Below are 19069 nucleotides of genomic sequence, written 5' to 3'. Positions count from 1 at the left end.
TTTCACTTCTTTGGTTAGGTTTATTCCTAGGTATTTTTTTTTTTTTTTGATGCAATTGTGAATAGAGTTGTTTTCCTGATTTCTCTTTCTGTTGGTTCATTGTTAGTGTATAGGAAAGCCACAGATTTCTGTGTGTTAATTTTGTATCCTGCAACTTTGCTATATTCTGATATCAGTTCTAGTAGTTTTGGGGTGGAGTCTTTAGGGTTTTTTATGTACAGTGTCATATCATCTGCAAATAGTGACAGTTTAACTTCTTCTTTACCAATCTGGATTCCTTGTATTTTTTTGTTTTGTCTGATAGGACCTCCAGTACTATGTTAAATAACAGTGGGGAGAGTGGGCATCCCTGTCTAGTTCCCGATCTCAGAGGAAAAGCTTTCAGCTTCTCTCTGTTTAATATAATGTTGGCTGTGGGTTCATCATATATGGCCTTTATTATGTTGAGGTACTTGCCCTCTATTCCCATTTTGCTGAGAGTTTTTATCATGAATGGATGTTGAACTTTGTCAAATGTTTTTTCAGCATCTATGGAGATGATCATGTGGTTTTTGTCTTTCTTTTTGTTGATGTGGTGGATGATGTTGATGGACTTTCGAATGTTGTACCATCCTTGCATCCCTGGGATGAATCCCACTTGGTCATGGTGTGCGATCCTTTTGATGTATTTTTGAATTCGGTTTGCTAATATTTTGTTGAGTATTTTTGCATCTACGTTCATCAGGGATATTGGTCTGTAGTTTTCTTTTTTGGTGGGGTCTTTGCCTGGTTTTGGTGTTAGGGTGATGTTAGCTTCATAGAATGAGTTTGGGAGTATCCCCTCCTCTTCTATTTTTTGGAAAACTTTAAGGAGAATGGGTATTATGTCTTCTCTGTATGTCTGACAAAATTCCGAGGTGAATCGTTCTGGCCCGGGGGTTTTGTTCTTTGGTAGTTTTTTGATTACCACTTCAATTTCGTTGCTGGTAATTGGTCTGTTTAGATTTTCTGTTTCTTTCTGGGTCAGTCTTGGAAGGTTGTATTTTTCTAGGAAGTTGTCCATTTCTCCTAGGTTTCCAAACTTGTTAGCATATAGGTTTTCATAGTAGTCACTAATACTTCTTTGTATTTCTGTTGGGTCCGTCGTGATATTTCCTTTCTCGTTTCTGGTACTGTTGATTTGTGTTGTCTCTCTTTTCCTCTTAATAAGTCTTGCTAGAGGCTTATCTATTTTGTTTATTTTCTTGAAGAACCAGCCATTGGTTTCATTGATCTTTGCTATTGTTTTAGTCTTCTCAATTTTGTTTATTTCTTCTCTGATCTTTATTATGTCCCTCCTTCTGCTGACCTCAGGCCTCATTTGTTCTTCTTTTTCCAATTTCGATAATTGTGACATTAGACCATTCATTTGGGATTGTTCTTCCTTTTTTAAATATGCCTGGATTGCTATATACTTTCCTCGTAAGACTGCTTTTGCTGTGTCCCACAGTAGTTGGGGCTTTGTGTTGTTGTTGTTTCCATATATTGCTGGATCTCCATTTTGATTTGGTCATTGATCCATTGATTATTTAGGTGTTGTTAAGCCTCCATGTGTTTGTGAGTCTTTTTGCTTTCTTTGTACAGTTTATTTCTAGTTTTATGCCTTTGTGGTCTGAAAAGTTGGTTGGTAGGATTTCAATCTTTTGGAATTTACTGAGGCTCTTTTTGTGGCCTAGTATGTGGTCTCTTCTGGAGAATGTTCCATGTGCACTTGAGAAGAATGTGTATCCTGTTGCTTTTGGATGTGGAGTTCTGTAGATGTCTATTAGGTGCATCTGTTCTAGTGCGTTTTTCAGTGCCTCTGTGTCCTTACTTCTTTTCTGTCTGGTGGATCTGTCCTTTGGAGTGAGTGGTGTGTTGAAGTATCCTAGAATGAATGCATTGCATTCTATTTCCTCCTTTAGTTCTGTTAGTATTTTTTTCAGGCATGTTGGTGCCCCTGTATTGGGTGCATATATATTTATAATGGTTGTATCCTCTTGTTGGACTGAGCCCTTTATAATTATGTAGTATCCTTCTTTATCTTTTGTTACTTTCTTTATTTTGAAGTCTGTTTTGTCTGATACCAGAATTGTAACACCTGCTTTCTTCTCTCTGTTGTTTGCATGAAATATCTTTTTCCATCCCTCGACTTTAAGTCTGTGTATGTCTTTGGGTTTGAGGTGAGTCTCTTGTAAGCGGCATATGGATGGTCTTGCTTTTTTATCCATTCTATTACTCTGTGTCTTTTGATTGGTGCATTCCATTTACATTTAGGGTCATTTTTGAAAGGTATGTACTTATTGCCATTGCAGGCTTTAAGTTTGTGGTTACCAAAGGTTCAGGGTTAGCTTCTTTACTATCTTACTGTCTAACTTAACTTGCTTGTTGAGCTATTATAAACACAGTCTGATGATTCTTTTCTTCTCTCCCTTCTCATTCCTCCTCCTCCCTTCTTGATATGTTGGGTGTTTTGTTCTGTGCTCTTTTTAGGAGTGCTCCCATTTAGAGCAGTCCCTGTAGGATGCCCAGTAGAGGTGGTTTGTGGGAGGCAAATTCCTTCAACTTTTGCTTGCCTGGGAGTTGTTGCAAAAGATCTTTAATACAAAAGAAAGGAAATCTGTTGACTTCAAACTGTTTCAGCTGTCCTCTGCAAATCTTCTTAAAGATTTTTAAAGTGCTTTTCTTTGGGGAGGAAAAGAAAAATGTAAGCAGAATAAACTTAAATTATGCTACCACACCTATTCAATAGTTTTGAAACTGAATGTTAGATTAAATTGACTCTGGCATGTCCTTCATTCCTGACAGGTATCAGCAGTGCTTTGCACTTGTCTCTTCATATATACATGAAAAAACAAGTCTTTATATAAATTAAAATCTTTTTTTCTATATATGTGTTAGGCTGGAGGAAGGAAAAACAAGGACATGCAAACAGAATGGAGAGATGCCATAGGGGGAAGAACAGACGAGACCCCAAGGTCCATGCCTTATATGGAAAGGGGACAGCTCTTCTGAATTCCATCCTTCTGATGTGTCAACTAAGACCCAGATATCAGACTCCTCCCTCTTGGAAGGAAAAAGTTTCTAGTCGTCTATTATGTCACCTTTAGCCAATCATACCTCTCCACGCCCCCTAGGATAGCTTGCCCACTCTTCCCCCTCCTAATCCCTAATAAGCCCCCACCTCCCTGACCGGGTGTGACTTCCCCAGCCTGTCACACCCAGACCGCGGAACATCACCTGGGAGTGGCATTCAAATAAACTACCTGGCCCTTTGTTCCCTCTCTTCACCTGCTTATTTTGCCTAAAATTTATCTTACATTTGGTGCCGAAACCCGGGAAGGAGCGTGAGAATGGGGCCCCGACCAGCCACCAGCGGCCCCGCCCCCTCCCTCCCCGACCCAGGACCTCAGCCTGCTCTTCACTGCGTGGACTATTTTCTGGTGAGTCCCTCAGTTTCTCCTGGTCTGCTTCCCTTCCTAACTCCATTTCACCTGGTCCGTTAGAAATCGTATGTACGTCCAGGTGGGCATCCGGCCCCTGGGCATTCGGCCCACCTTCTGTGGGCATTTGGCCTTCCCCTGGCCCTGTGGTATGGGAGATGCCACCACCCCAGTCTCCAGGACGTCTGTGGGCATCCGGTCTGCCCTTGCCCCTGTGGTGGGGGAGATGTCCCTCTCCCAGGCTCCCAGGCCGTCTCCGCTGACTTGGTGCGCTTGGGACACTGGGCGCTTCTCTCAGCAGGATTAGTTGGGAGGGTGAGACAGACATGGGAAACCAACCCTCAAAAGCAGAGGCTCAGACCCCACTGTGGTGTGTCATTTCTAATTTGGCTACTCTATGTTTGTCCTGGGAATTTCACAAATAGAAGCTAGTCTTTCTTTGCTCTGAGGCCAGGCCTCAGTATCCCTTGGGAACTTTCAATTTTGGCCTCCTCACCACCTTGATTAATTATTGTCACTGGAGCAGAGAGTAGAGTGAAATCCCATATGTGCAGGCTTTTTGGACTTTGCACTCCCGTCTAGACCTTTATGTTAAATGTTCAATGACTCAGGTTCTCCTGGCCCGATCTCCAGTTAAAGATTGTCAGCCTCTTACTCTGCTCAGTCCTTCTTCCTTTTCAGATCCACCAGAAGACCTCAGTCACCCGCCTCCCTCAGCTTGTGATCCCCTCCCCCTCTCTCCACCACCATCTTTAAGTCCTTTGTTTTCACACGTGTTGCTGCCATCTTAAAGTCCTACATTCTCAACCATGCTGTCGTCCTGCTCTCTTCTTCCAGTGGCTGCACCACCCCCTCCCCTCTCCTTCCACTTTCACCACCCTCTTCCCCCACCAGAACACGCTCCTCCCACCCTCTGGTTCCAAAAACCACTGACAAGAAGCTGAGGAGAGAGAGAAAACAGTTAGATATCAGTAACTAAAGTCTTTATATCAGTTTGTCTGTGTGTGTATATGTTTTTGTGTAAGAAGTGTTGCTGACTGTAGTCATTGTGTCTCAGTTTGTATGTTTGTATGTCTAAGTGTGTAGATGAAAAATACTTTCCTATCTCCGGATGGTATTAATAAATATTAATTTAAAAATAAGCTCTTGTGAAAACTGAGCATTCTAAAACTTCCAGGAAATCTGATAAAAAATGTTAAGCATTAATGCTAATTTGGGTTTGGCTGAGGCGGGCATGTCCTTGTGGTTATCAGCTGCCTAAGTTTACCTAAGGTCACTTAAGTCGATGTTATCTGCTAAATCTTTTAAGAATAAAATGCTTAAAGACTTGGCTTTGTCTAATATTCAGTAAAGGTCTTGTAAGTAATGTAGCATAGTTGTTACGAATGAGTGAACTAAATAAGTGTGGAAAGTGAACACCTTTTAATTGTGTGTTACAGTGTGTTTACCTATCTACAGCCTAGAAATCTTTATAGTAACCTAAAACCTTAAAGTTTTGCTAAGTTAAGAAGATATACTTTATGTTTAGTGAGAGATTGTGCTGTAAAGCTCATAGTTACAGAAATTATAAAATGTCCATAAATTTATCAACCTAAAGAATGCTAGTGTAACAGTTTACAATAGCCTACTTCTCAGTGTTCACTGAAAATTAAGGTACCTAATGGTTTTAAGTTCTAATTAAAACTACTTAAAGTAATAAAGAAAACATTTCTGCATGCTAAAGAATCTGTTTTTTGATAAAAGAAAGTAACTTTATTCTAAAGTAAAGTTGTTTATTTAGAAAGAGAAATCTAAATGTAAAAAGGTTGTAGGAAGTTTGTGGAAGAATTTAATATGGTCCTGCTATATAAAATTAAAGCAAATGAGTCTCAGTATCAAGTACAAAGCAAAATGAGAATTTTGTTTTCAGTTAAAAAGACAAAGTTTTCTTAACTGTTAGTCTGCTCCTAATATTGAAAGATTGCAAAAAGTTCTCTAATTGTTTTATCAAAGCAGTTTTTATGCTTGAAGTCTCAATGAGTTGTTGGAGTATTTAAGAAAATAAGATATTATTATTAAAAAGACTAAAAGCTAAAGTTTGCTAACAACTGTGTAACCTTCTTTATTTGCCTTTGAGGTAATTGTTGTCATTCTAATTAAATAGATAAGTATTGCATCATGGCTACCTATAATCCTATTTAAGCAAGTGCCAAAGAAAGTTTCTTCTGACAACTTCCCAAAATCAAATTCAAAAAGGTACTTTTACCTCTAGTTAACTCTGATATCTTTCCAGAGGGCCCCGGGATCATGTCAGAGGAACTTTTTCTCATTGGAGAAAGTATTTGGCTAATTTAGCTTATTTATCTGATATATAATTACCTGCTTAATTACCTAGAAAGCACTGTCAAAAAGAATAATGCTAAACTTTGTTACTAAATGTTTTGTGTTACAGAAATATCAGAATTTCCTTATGTCAACTGCCTTACAGTAAGCTCTCATCAGATCTTTAACCACGGTCATTTGTAAGTCTTTTGTCATCTATACTCACTGTTTTATTACTCCTAAACTAGTAAAAAACTAGATTTCAGCAGAACAGGTATTAGTTACATAGGATTAAGTAAACTAAGGAAGATGATTTGGTGGCTTTTTGTTTCAAATGTTGATAAAGTGTTTTAAGCTTTTTCTCTTAAGCTGACAACAGTTTAGTAAATGACTGCCTTTATAATCAGAATTGAAACTTTATCTTTCTCTCTACCTGATCCCTCCAGAATTTAATAACTCTCAGTGACTATTTTTATATTTCATGGCAGTATGTTTATTTGCACAAGTTCAATAATAATCTGCTTTCCTTATAAGAGAACCAATTTAAATCACTGGTTATATTACCAAAGCTTTAACTGGAACGTCATACCTGAGAGACGTGTGTGTAAACTCAGATATGAACAGACAGCTTTAAGGAACTAAGGTTGACTATATAAAGCCAACAAAGCCCCTTGGAAGAACTGGCCTGGTACCTTGCTTACAGGGTTCCCAGCAGCCTTACCAGGTAAGTAAGGAAGGACACTGCCTGGCAGGTTCAGGAACCTCAAGAATGTCTTGGGAACCTCAGAAAAGAGAGGAATTCACCCAAATGTACAAGTACTGCAGGCACAACCTGATGGCAAGTCTGGCTTGGCTTTCTGACCTCAAGAAGCCTTTAAAAGTCCAATCTAAAATTCCTTATAAAAAGTTCCCACAAAGCATATTTAAAAGAGCCTATGTAATCAATTGCTCTTCATGCTGCACTTACGCAAATAATCAAGCCAACCGTTAATTATTTTCTTAATCTGGCTACGTCTAATAAAAATGAGGGTGATTTTAGAGAAAAGTATTGTTTCAATAATGCAGTTATCTATACTAAATCCTAATACTAGTCATTGAGACGTAAACTCGATCCATAATACCAGTTCCCCATAATGGCCTGTCTAATGCCCCTACTGGGCCCCTTAATAACAGTTTGTGGTTTACTCTTAGTTGCCCCTTGTGTCCTCAGGTTCCTCCAACAGTGGCTAACCCAAATGACCCGGGCCGCCACCAACCAGATGTTACTTCACCATTATGCACCTCTTCCCACTGACCCCCCTCCTTCAGCCTAATACCAGCCTCAAACCCCCATGACGCCCCTTGTCAGTTGGAAGTAACCAGATAGAGCCGTCGCCCATTATGACCAAAAGGCTGGAATGCTAGGCTGGAGGAAGGAAAAACAAGGACATGCAAACAGAACAGAGAGATGACATAGGGGGGAACAGACCAGACCCCAAGGTCCATGCCTTATACGGAAAGGGGACAGCTCTTCCTGAATTCCATCCTTCTGATGTGCCAACTAAGACCCGGATGTCAGCCTCCTCCCTCTTGGAAGGAAAAAATGTTTCTAGTTGTCTATTATGTCACCTTTAGCCAATCATACCTCTACACACCCCCTAGGATAGCTTGCCCACTCCTCCCCCTCCTAACCCCTTATAAGCCCCCACCTCCCTGACTGGGTGTGACTTCTCCGGCCTGTAATACCCAGACTGTGGAACATCACCCGGGAGTGGCATTCAAATAAACTACTTGGCCCTTTGTTGCCTCTCTTTGCCTGCTTATTTCGGCTAAAATTTATCTTACAATATGTACAGAACTTTTGAGATAGAAGTTTTACTGAATAAACATGTAATTTCCAAGGTTTTGAAAAGATCAATGGTTAATTTTCTGATAAGTGCAAAATACTATGACAAGGTATATCATTTTTGCTGAGGAATTTACTGAGCCTGCCACACAACTTGGCCCAAGAATAATTGGTCATTGTATGTGTACATACAATATCAGTAAAATAATTTACTATGTTGTATACATATATTTGATCTTTATGTTTTATTTATGCCTCCTTCTAATAGACTTATCTGAGTGGTTACTAAGAAAATGTATAATTTATCTTTATATCCTCAATTTCTGAAGAAATCTAGTTTAGAGAAGTTTTCATTTCATTTGTTTGAATGAATTCACAGGATTCATTAGATTCTGTATGATTTCATTTATAAAGTGTGTATGTCTGTATATGCATTACATAAACTACATACTTTCTAGAAATTACATAAAACATATGCTTACATATTCATAGATTACATACTTTATAACATATTTCATATAGCTTATATATTTTATAAAGTAATGTAGTATATATTTTTATAAAACTATGAATTACATAACATATATGTATCATTTTCTATTCTTAAGATGTAGTTAGATATTGAATTACAAAATGTAATTTCCCTTTATATTATTTGGCTATATATTTTCCAAGAAATATTGAGAAACCAAAAAACAAAACTTCAATACCACATGATAAATAAAAAATGAACTTTTATCATAATAACTATATTAGTCAGTGTTCTCCAGAAAAACAACCAACAGGAGACAGAACAAGAGAGAGAAAGATTTATTTTCTATATTTAGAAGCTGACCTGGCAGGCTGGAGACAGGGAGGAGTTGCAGTTCAAGTTCAAAGGCAGTTTTCTGGTACAATTCTTTCTTCCTTGAGGGCATTCAGTCTTTGTGCTATTAAAATCTACAACTGATTGGACTAGGCACACCCATATTATGGAGGGTAATCTGCTTCACTCAGAGTCCACTATTCAAATGTTAATTCCATCCAGAAGACACCTTCATAGAAAAAAGAAAAATAATGTTTGACCAAGTATCTGGGGACTTGGGCATCACTGAAGTGACACAAAATTAGCCATCCCAGTAATCCATAATCCTCTATTTTAATTTAAATGGAATGCTTTCAGCAATAAAGACTATCATGGTGGAGAAATCATTATATTTGTTTCAATTTGTTTTTAAAAGGTTAACTCCTGCTAGTAATTTGAGTATTAATAAATCCAGGATCTTTCCAATGAAAACAAGAGCTTAGTAGTCAGACATTCTTCAGGTCCTAAGGAAAATGATGGAATATTGATTTTAAAGAATGTGAGTAGTGATGATGGAAGGAAAGACTAAAAAAAGAAGTGGAGGATAATCCAAGGGACGGTGTTGATGGTGGTAGAAGTAGGTATGGGGATAAGCTGAGGAGTGTCTAGTCTTTCAATCAGAAAACACAAATTGAAATTTAAAGCTTAAGTAAATGAGAAACCACTGTTTGAATAATACCACCATCAGGTTTTCACAAAGCCAAAATTGGCAGCATGCAATATTATTTGATTTTCTTTTTCTGTTTGGCCAGGAACAGAGAAAGAAACAAATAAATATTTCATGACACATTGCAGGGAAGAAGTTAAAAGTTTCTTCTTGTAGAAAGAGATCAAAAGCTTATTTAATGGGTTTTTGTGGTTTGATTTTTTTGTGTGTTTTCTTTTGCTTTGTTCTACATAAAAGGCTATATTTAAGTATATTGGTATCTTCTTGTCCACTTAGTTGATTTAGATAAAGCATATTAAAGAAACCATACTATTCAGTGAATGATAAGCAAAATACACAGGTAATTAGTTCAAAGTTGTTTTCTGTCTCAAAATCCTATTCTAAGGTAAATATTATTTTCTATAGAAATTGAGTTATGAGATATACTTACTTTCATCATTTTTAAAACACTATCTTAGGTCAAATATGCTCTATTGTTTCAAACTGCAAAATGGGGTTTTGAAGGCAGGACCTGGACCACATCTTAGAGTAGTTTACTTGGATTTTGGTCAGAGCCTCTGCTGGGAGGATGTGAAAATTTTAAGTCAAAGTAACAGCAAAAGTTAGAATCATCTACTATATTCCAAACAAATTTTCTGAGAAAATCTGATCATACCGCTTTTCAATTTGCCACCTTTCATTGGTTTATTTCCCAGGGGATGAAGCCAGTACTTTCTCCTGGTCTTCTGTCATCAATCCAGTTCCCTCCTTTTCTACCTTATTCTCTCACTGTGCTCCTTCTCTCACCTCATGAATCAATCTAATAACCTGCTTATTCATAACAACCTGTGCCCTTGTGAGTTTAGTATGGCTCTGTGTGGGAAACCCGAGAAGTCTGGTTTGAATGGCACCTCTTGGGGGAGGAATTTCATTTGCATCTGCCACAGATCCCCACATCTGAACCAATAGATAGTGCACATATGAATCACCTATACTTGTTAGGGCAATTCTGTGTCAAAAATCCTCAGGATACCTTTTTTCTACTCAGATTATTTAATTGTTTCCTTTACTGAGTTAGTATTTTTTCTCTCACCGTTTCTGATGGAGTACACTTCAATTACTCCAAATTGATGTAGAAATCTCAATTTCCACTTCTCACAAAAACCTTTGTCTCCTGATCTTAAAGGCCTAGCGTAACTGCAGGCCGGAAGGGGTTCCCAGCTCTAGGAAAGTTCACTCTGCATTCGCTGACACTAAATAATAGCAGAATGTTAGGGGTAAAAGGGTTTATACCAAGCTTATTCTCACAGTGGCAGGTCACGTCTGCATCATGGCAGAATCACAAGTCTTTAATCCACAATTAGCCTTAACCTTCACCTCTCTGAAGACACTAGGTGGAACTCTTTATATAGCAACATAGATAATAATGACTCATTGCCAACAGGTGTGTGAGCATTGGCCTATGCAGTAGGCCAATTACATCATCAATAAGATTAATATCAGGTGAGGATCCTGGCCATGGTAACTTCCATTTTCGCTATACCTAGACTCCAAATTTCTAAGATTGATAAACCTGAAGATACCTTGGAAATTCCTACCCTCAACACTTTCTTGCAAGCTCAGTTGTTCATATGAAAGCTGTCCATTTGTTATATTTAGCTAGGATTTATGTGTTTTGAAGGAGAAGTTTTATCATGTTTGGTCTTTCAGAATGTCTTCTCTATCATGTTTTCAAAAATGAAACTATATCTTTATACAAAAAAGTTAGAATAAATAACTTTTCTTCCTGAAATTGAATATATTCTGGAAGGATTCTACTTATATATTGTCTTGCCAATGGGTTTCAGCCCCAGGCAAGTTCACTATGGATTCAGTGAGACTGAGGAATGACAATGGAACATTTCTGGGGTGAAAGGGTTTATTACCCTGCTTGTTCTCCTGGTGATAGGTCGAGCACTAGAATTACGTCTGCATCCGACAGTCTGAAGGTCTGTAATCCTCCTTCATCTCTGCCTCTAACCAGAGCACTGGGCAGAGCTCTTTAAATAGTGACTTAGTCAATAATATCTTATTGCCTATGGGTGTGGAAGCAGTAGCCTAGCACAGGCATTACATGATCAAGTAGTTTAGGTTCAGGTGAGGATCCTGGCCATAGGGACCTTCACTTTATCCACATGTAAGTAATTGGCTTTAGTGCATGTTACTTAAACTGTGCACTTATAAACAAGAATTTGTGATGCTCTAGTCAATTCCTGTCCAATAGTATTTTCTACAATGATAGATAGATATGGTTCATAAATATGTTGTCCATTATGGCACGTGTGACTATTCAACATTTGAAATGTGGCTTAATATGTCTGAATTTTTTAAAATCAATCTCAGTTTCATTGGTGATATGTGGTTGGTGGCTGCCATATTGGATAGTGAAGTTCTAGTCATTTACATACAGAAGGTGATCCAGTGGCGAGAGAGACGGTTTCGGCATTTGCTGCATGGAGAAGAGTGAGGAAAGAAAAGAAAATAATTAATAGCACTAGTAAAAATATTGCAATGAAGATACCAGAACCATGGGGCTCTACTGGGAAAGAGAAGCTTGAAATAAAGTACAGTTAGGATAATGAAAAACTGATAACAGAAAGTTGTTTTCAGTGGTTCTTAAATGTTAACATAATCAGAATCATCTGTAGGACTTTTAAAATCACATATTACCAGACCTTGAACCCAAAGTTTGTGATTCAGTAGGTTTGGGTTGGAGTCTGAGAATTTGTATTTTAAAAAGTTCACAAGTGGTAATGATCTTGCTTGTCTGAAGACAACACTTTGAAAACTATTGGTCTAATTGTGTCATAGAGTTACTAGCTCTGATGTGAAGGTAATTTACTAGAAGAGTAACAGCTATTACATGAGCCCCACAGCTTGTTTCAACTGGAAATGCTCTTGCTTCTCAGCACCTGGGAGACAATAGCATGACTTCCAAGGAAGAGATCCAAAACTTGGTTAAGAGGTCAGATCTTTGTTATTTTGAACAAAGGCATACTGTGTAACTTTTTATCTATACAAATGTATACTTAGACTCTAATTAATTAATATAATTAGTGAACTATTATTTATCAAATTATAAACTTTCCATGATAATCAGTAGGTTCAACAGAGTAGATTCTATTAGTTGTCTACCCAACACTTTTTTCTGCCCCATAGAACCCTGATTTTTTAAAAATTACCATTTTATTCATGCCAAACAAAGGTAACTTCATTCTTACTTTCAATTTTAGATCTGATATTGTTTAAATTGCTTTAGACCTTGAACTACTTATAGTACTCTCATTCTCCTAGCCAGTGTTTGGTTAAGAGTAGACATTTAACCTAAATAATGAGGAAAGTTTTTTCATTGTTAAGAAAGTGGTGCAACAATAGATTCTTTTTTTTTTCTGGATTTGCTACGTTTGGTTATGATACCTGGAAATACTGCACTCTATCAGTCTTTCTACCAGCTGTTCCTCCACTAGCCCTTGGGGGAGAGGAGACCTAGAGAATATCTAAGAGAAAGAGAAAGCCTATTGTCTTTATAGTTACATGAAATAATATTACATGAAAGAACAGTCCAACATTTCTTATAGCTCAAGGCAGTTTGTGTTGATGTATTCTGCTACATAAGGCAGAAAGCCTTCTAACTGCCATCTTCAGGGTGTGATGATCAAGTTTTGTTTGTTTCTTTTTTTGTTTTTGTTTGTTTATTTGATCACAGAGGTAGAACATTTTTTGTCCCTCCTGAAACTGTCAATTTAGGAATTAAATCAACAAACCATCTCTTTGGTATTTCTGATTTTTGTAACAAGAAATGATATTTACTAATCACAGGCTACAGGACATTTCAGAGACTTCCCATCACCTATTTTACCAACTGAATTTTGAACTCTTTAAAGATACTTTTATATTGTGTTTGGTAAAATTCTTGGCAAGAAGTAGTTTCATAATAAATTTAACAATAAATTCTTGTGCAAATGACATATGGACAAATAAATAAATCAACATTTGTTCTATAGCACCCTAAATAGATTTTTAAAAGAACATTTCTATTTTACGTGAATTCAACCTTGCTTTGCTTGCAGAATTAGACTGAGATTTCACTGACAAGATTTATCAAGAAATCAGAAATTGCATGGTTCTTTCTTGTTCTAGGTGGCTATGCTGATATGCTACATCTAATTTTTTCCACCATGACTTATTTGTAGAGAAAATGGCAATAGATATGACCTACTTTTTTTCTCTTTTCTAGATCAAATAACAAAGTAAAATAAATGGCAAAAGAAACAATAGCACTGCCATAACCTCTAGTTATATTTTTCAAATAAAAAAGAAGTCTTACAATGTAACCTTCAGCATGATATAACACTAACCTTTAAAAATGTCCTTTTCCTTTGCTTTGATATTCTAGAGCCCATCAAAAAGTAAACTCCAGTGTGACCAGCAGTCCAGTGGATCTGTCTCTTCCTTAACAGCATTTGGATGAAACAGGACGAGGGACGCCCCTTGTAAGCAGTCTCTGATAGCCCTCCAAGCTTTTCTCCAGTCGCCACCTTCAGAATCACCTTCTCAGTCATTCTCTGTCACTGGGATTGACTCAAACTGTGTTTTGAGCTTAGCACTTTATTGCCTATCAACCATGAGCTCCCAGATTAGTCAGAATCATTGTACCAAAGTGGAGGCCACCGTCTGCAGCCTGGTCAGCCTGTACCTGCAGGCCTCCTGCATCTGCCGCTCTCTGGGCTTCTATGTCAATGGGGAAGATGTGGCTCTGGAGAGTGTGGGCCACTTCTGCAGAGATGCCAACTAGCAGGGTGGGCCACCACCTCTTCCAGGACATGCAGAAGCCAACCCAAGATGAGTGGGGTAAAGCCCTGGGTGCCATGGGAGCCACCATGGTCCCGGAGGAGAACCTGAGCCAGGCCCTTTGGGTCTGCATGCTCTGGGTTGTGAATGTTCAGACCTCCAACTCTGGGACTTCTGGGGGGAACCACTTTCTAGATGAGGAGGTGAAACTCATCAAGAAGATGGGCGAGCACCTGACCAGACTCCTCAGGCTGCCTGGCCTCCAGGCTGGACAGGGCGAGCATCTATTTGAAAGGCTCACCCTCAAGCCTGCCTAGAGCCTCTGGGGCCCAGAAGTTTAGAGGGGCCCCTCTGGCATCTCCCTGGTGTCAGGGCTTCCGCCTGAGCCTCTCCCTGCAGCCACTAGGCAGCTCTTTGACTGGAGGCCTCTCCTAAGCCACAGATCAAATGGAAACAGTAAAGCTTTTTGTAGGAAAAAGAAAAGTCAATCCAAGTTGATGACATGTAAGGCCTCGTGGATGACTGGACAGGGGCAGCATTGCCACTGACTGACCCATCTGTAGTTTTATAAGCAGTAGCATTTACTTTTACATGTCAGACAAGTCATATAATCAACATGAGCTTTCTAAAGTTTTTGTAGTCTAAGGAGATTGTAACAGAAACGGTCTGTTTCGTAAATGTCATATCTGAGTTACACACATCTAAACTATTTCTTATCATCTGGCAGCAAATTTTACCATGTTTATTGGAAACTTCTCAAACTTGTCTTAACTTAAGAGATTGGATGATACAATTATGAAGGAAAATTGCATATGAAATATTTCATAGTATAATTCATTTTATTTTAAAAATAAAATTATTCACCAACTACAATTGATATGTGTGAGTCAAACCATTATATTTTTTAGACCTCTTAAATTTTTGGAAAAAAAATCCTAATTATCCACTTCTATAGATTCCATCAGTAGGTCTCTTATTTTTTTCTTTTTAGTGAAGTTATGCAGAGCAGATCATTTCCATTCCAGTTATGCTCCTCTATCCAACTGTTAAGCTGTTCATTCCTTCTTTTCCAGCTTTATGGAGATATAATTGACATGTAACTGTGTACCTTTAAGGTATACAATGTGATGATTTGATATACATATATGTAGACACATTGCAAAATAATCAGCAGAATATTAGTTAACACACTCATCACCTCACATAGTTACCATTTTTTTGTGTGTAGTGAGAATTTTTAAGATTTACTCTCTAAGCAACTTTAAAGTATATAATAGCATTAACTATAGTCACCATGCTATACATTAGATATACAAAACTTATTCATCACATAAATGGAAGTTTGTACCCTTTAACTACTTTCACTCATTTCTCCCAACCCCTTTCCCTGGCAATCAACAATCTATTGTCTCTGTGAGTTAGGTTTTTTAGATTCCACATATAAGTGAGATTATGCAGTATTGGTCTTTCCCTGTCTGACTTATTTCACTTAGCCTAATGCCCTCAAATTTCATTCATGTCATGAGTGGCAGGATTTTCTCCTTTTTATGACTGAATAATGTACATACCACTTCTTTTTCCATTCAACTTAGGTAGTTTCAATGTCTTCTATATTGTTAATAATGCTGCATGGGGGTGCAGTTATCTCTGAGAGAGTGATTTAGTGTCCTTTGGATGTACCCAGGAGCAGAACTGCTGGAGCATATGGTAGTTTTATTTTTAATTTTTTAAGGAACCTCCATACCGATTTCCATAGTGGCTACACCAGTTTACATTCCCAGAAACAGTACACTAGGGTTCTCTTTTCTCCACATCCTCATCATCATTTATCTTTTGTCTTCAAACTCAACTTAGACAAGACTTAATTTATGCCATCTCTTTGCAAACCACAGACTCATTGCAGTGATTGGCACTGAGGTCCATCCATTTTAATGAAGAAAATATTTATTGATGATCATGGACCACTCTGCCCTCTCGTATCTCACGCTTCCCATTCCAATACATTTTCAAATGCTTGAGAGTTTTAAAACAGTTTAATTTACATTCACATACCATGTAATTCAGCCATTTGAAGTTTGAAGTGCATAATTTAGTGTTTGTTACTTAGTATACTCACAAGGTTGCATAGCCATCATCACAGCGAAATTTTTTAGAGCATTTTTGTCCTCCTGGCAAACAAAACCCTTTACCTATTAGCAGTCATTCACCATCCTCCCCCAACCCTTCCCACAGTCTTAGGCAACTATTAGCCTAATTTCTATCTTTATTTTTTGTCTATTCTGGACATTTCATATAAAGAGAATCATATTATATGTGATCTTTTGTGACTTTAATTTAGCACAATGTTTTTAAACTTCATCCGTGTTAAGCATATATCACTACTTCATCCTTTTTATTCCCCAAAATATTCTATTGAATGGATATACCACATTTATTTATACATCTATCAGTTGATAGTCATGTGAATTGTTTCATTTTGGGGCTGTGACAAATAAGATAACTGAGCATTCATGTACAAGTTTCTGTGTGAGTTGTATGTTTTTATTTCTCTTGTTAAACATTTAAGGGTAGAAATGATAGATCATAAGGTAACTTTATTATTCACATTTGTAGGAACTAACAAACTTCTTTCCTTTCTTTTTCTTTTTAATGAAGGTATAGTTGGTGTACAATATTATTTTAGTTTCAACTATACAATTCAACAGTTACACACATTATTAAATCCACACCCCAACTAATGTAGGTACTACCTATCAATATAGAAAGATGTTACTGAACCATTGACAATATTCTCCATGCTGTACTAACATCCCCATGACCAATTTATACATGACTCAGAATTTTTGAGCGCTTTTATCCTCCTTTGCCTCTCCAACCCATACACCACAACTCCTCAGCTATGGTAACAGTCACTTCTCAGTATCTATGAGTCTACTGCTATTTTGTTCATTTTGTTTTGTTTTGTTTTTAGATTCCACATAAGTGAAATCATATGGTATTTGTGGTTCTCTGTGGTGTCCAGGAAAAAGTTGCTCATGTTTATGTTCAAGAGATTTTTGCCCACGTTTTCTTCTAAGAGTTCTATGGTTTCATGACTTACATTTAGGTCTTTAATCCATTTTAAGTTTACCTTTGTGTGTGGAGTTAGACAGTAATCTAGTTTCATTCTCTTGCCTATAGCTTCCCAGTTTTCCCAACATCAGTTATTGCAGAGATTATCTTTTCTTCATTTTATATTCACGGCTACTTTATTGTATATATATTGACTATATATTCATGGGTTTATATCTGAACTAATGGTATTATTTATCATTTTCTGTACTAATTGGACACTTGTATATCTTCTTTGGAAACATATATGTTCAGATCCTTTGCCCTTCTAAAATTGGGTTATTTATCATTTCATTACAGAGTTGAAAGAGGTTTCTTTTAATATATATTCTGGATAAAAGTCCATTATGAGATATATGATATACAAAAATTTCTTCACATTCTGTGGGTTGCCTTTTAATTTTTTTGATGATATCATTTGCAGCACTATAATTTTTAATTTTGTTGGAATCCAATTGATTAGTGTTTTCTTTTGTCACATGTTTTTGTCATATCTATGAAACAATTGTTAATGCAAGTCACAATTATTGGCTCCTATGTTTTCTTTTACAGTTTTATAGTTTTAGCTGTTACACTAAAGTCTATGATCCATTTTGAAGTGTTCTTTGTGTATTATATGAGCTAGAGATCCAGTTTCATTATTTCATATGTAGGTATCCAGTGCTTAGCATCATTTATTAAAAGACTTTTTGTCCCCACATAATTATTTTGGGACATTTGTCAAAAATCAGTGGCCACAAGTGGAAAGTTTATTTGGGGATTCTCAATTCTATTCTTTTGATGTACATGTTCTGTCCTTATACAAATACTGTACTTTTGTGGTAAATTTTGGAATTGGGAATTGTGAGTCCTCCAAATTTGTTTTTCAAAAAATTTGGGGCTATTCAGAGTCCCTTACATTTCATATAAATTTTAGAATCATGTCTCAATTTCTAAAAAAAATAAAATAAACTCAAGCTAGCATTTTGATAGGGTTTAAATCTGTAAATCAATTTTAGGAGTAGTACTATCTTCACAGTAATATCTCTACTGATCTATCATTGCAGTATTGTTCCATCTATGATTTAATCTCTTTCAACAATGTTTTATAGTTTTACGTGCTATACTACTTTGTCAACTTTTTGTTTTATTCTTTTTGATGCTATTTTAAATAGAATTATTTTCTTGATTTCATTTTTGGAATGTTCATTGGTAATGTATGGAAATTATATCTCTATTTTCCCACAGAAAGCAAGATAGAAACTCAGAGAGTATTTTGAAGACAGATATTTGGAAATGTTTTGTTGCAAATATGTTACCCATAAAAACTCTCATTGCTTTTTCACATAAGAAATATATAGAAACCATTTTATAAGTTCATATATAACCAGTTCATAAGAACAAGTGGGTCAAAGAATATAAATACTTAACATAAAGCTAATTTGCAATAAAATCTTAGCCTAATTATATATGGATTGAAAAATATATGCCATAATTATTAATGCAACCAATGATAAATTTCTTCTATTTATATTTAAGTGTTTTCAAAGTATTTTATTTAGCTAAAATGATGTCAGCTCCTAAATTCAAGAACCATAGTACACTACATTTACAAAAGAATTTTGTATGTTCTAACAAAAATACTGAAGTATTTACAATAAGATAGTTTTTATACACTTAGCTAACAGATGATTCATCAAAACATTTGTCTAATTTTTCAAGAATTATATTTTGTGTATATTTTTAAATGTATGGATTTGTTAACACAGTAGTATGTGAATGTATTTTAAATAAATACATAAAATGATAATGGATGCTCAATTTATTTTTTTCTCTTTTCTGATAGGAACAAATTTTCATGAATGTTTGGGGGCCACAAGAAACAACCTTCATGCAGAGGTTCTTATTTATACAGTGCTGGAAATACAATTTTTATTTCTTCTTCCTTTTCTGCAACATATTCTGTAACTCAACCTCTAGGCTCTGTTTTTATTCTCCTCTACTCTTTAAAAATATATTCTTTCTACTTCATTACCAGATTATTCCTTCCATCCTTTTTAGGAATGCCTCATTATCTTAGTTTGAAGAGTGTT

The 19069-nt window shown here is 36.6% G+C and overlaps 1 long non-coding RNA gene across 1 annotated transcript; it reads left to right on the top strand.

Moving 5' to 3' along the window:
* Positions 1 to 2882: 2882 nt before the first annotated feature.
* LOC118971687 (uncharacterized) lies at positions 2883 to 18643 on the top strand. The gene is made up of 3 exons (XR_012125104.1): positions 2883 to 3440; positions 5872 to 5941; positions 13492 to 18643. It is a non-coding gene; the product is annotated as an uncharacterized lncRNA (long non-coding RNA).
* The last annotated feature ends 426 nt before the right edge of the window (positions 18644 to 19069 follow it).

This window comes from Manis javanica, chromosome 14 (assembly GCF_040802235.1).
Source record: "Manis javanica isolate MJ-LG chromosome 14, MJ_LKY, whole genome shotgun sequence".
NCBI lineage: Eukaryota > Metazoa > Chordata > Mammalia > Pholidota > Manidae > Manis > Manis javanica.
Note: the sequence above shows the minus strand (reverse complement) of the source record. Positions and strands in the feature narration are given on the sequence as shown.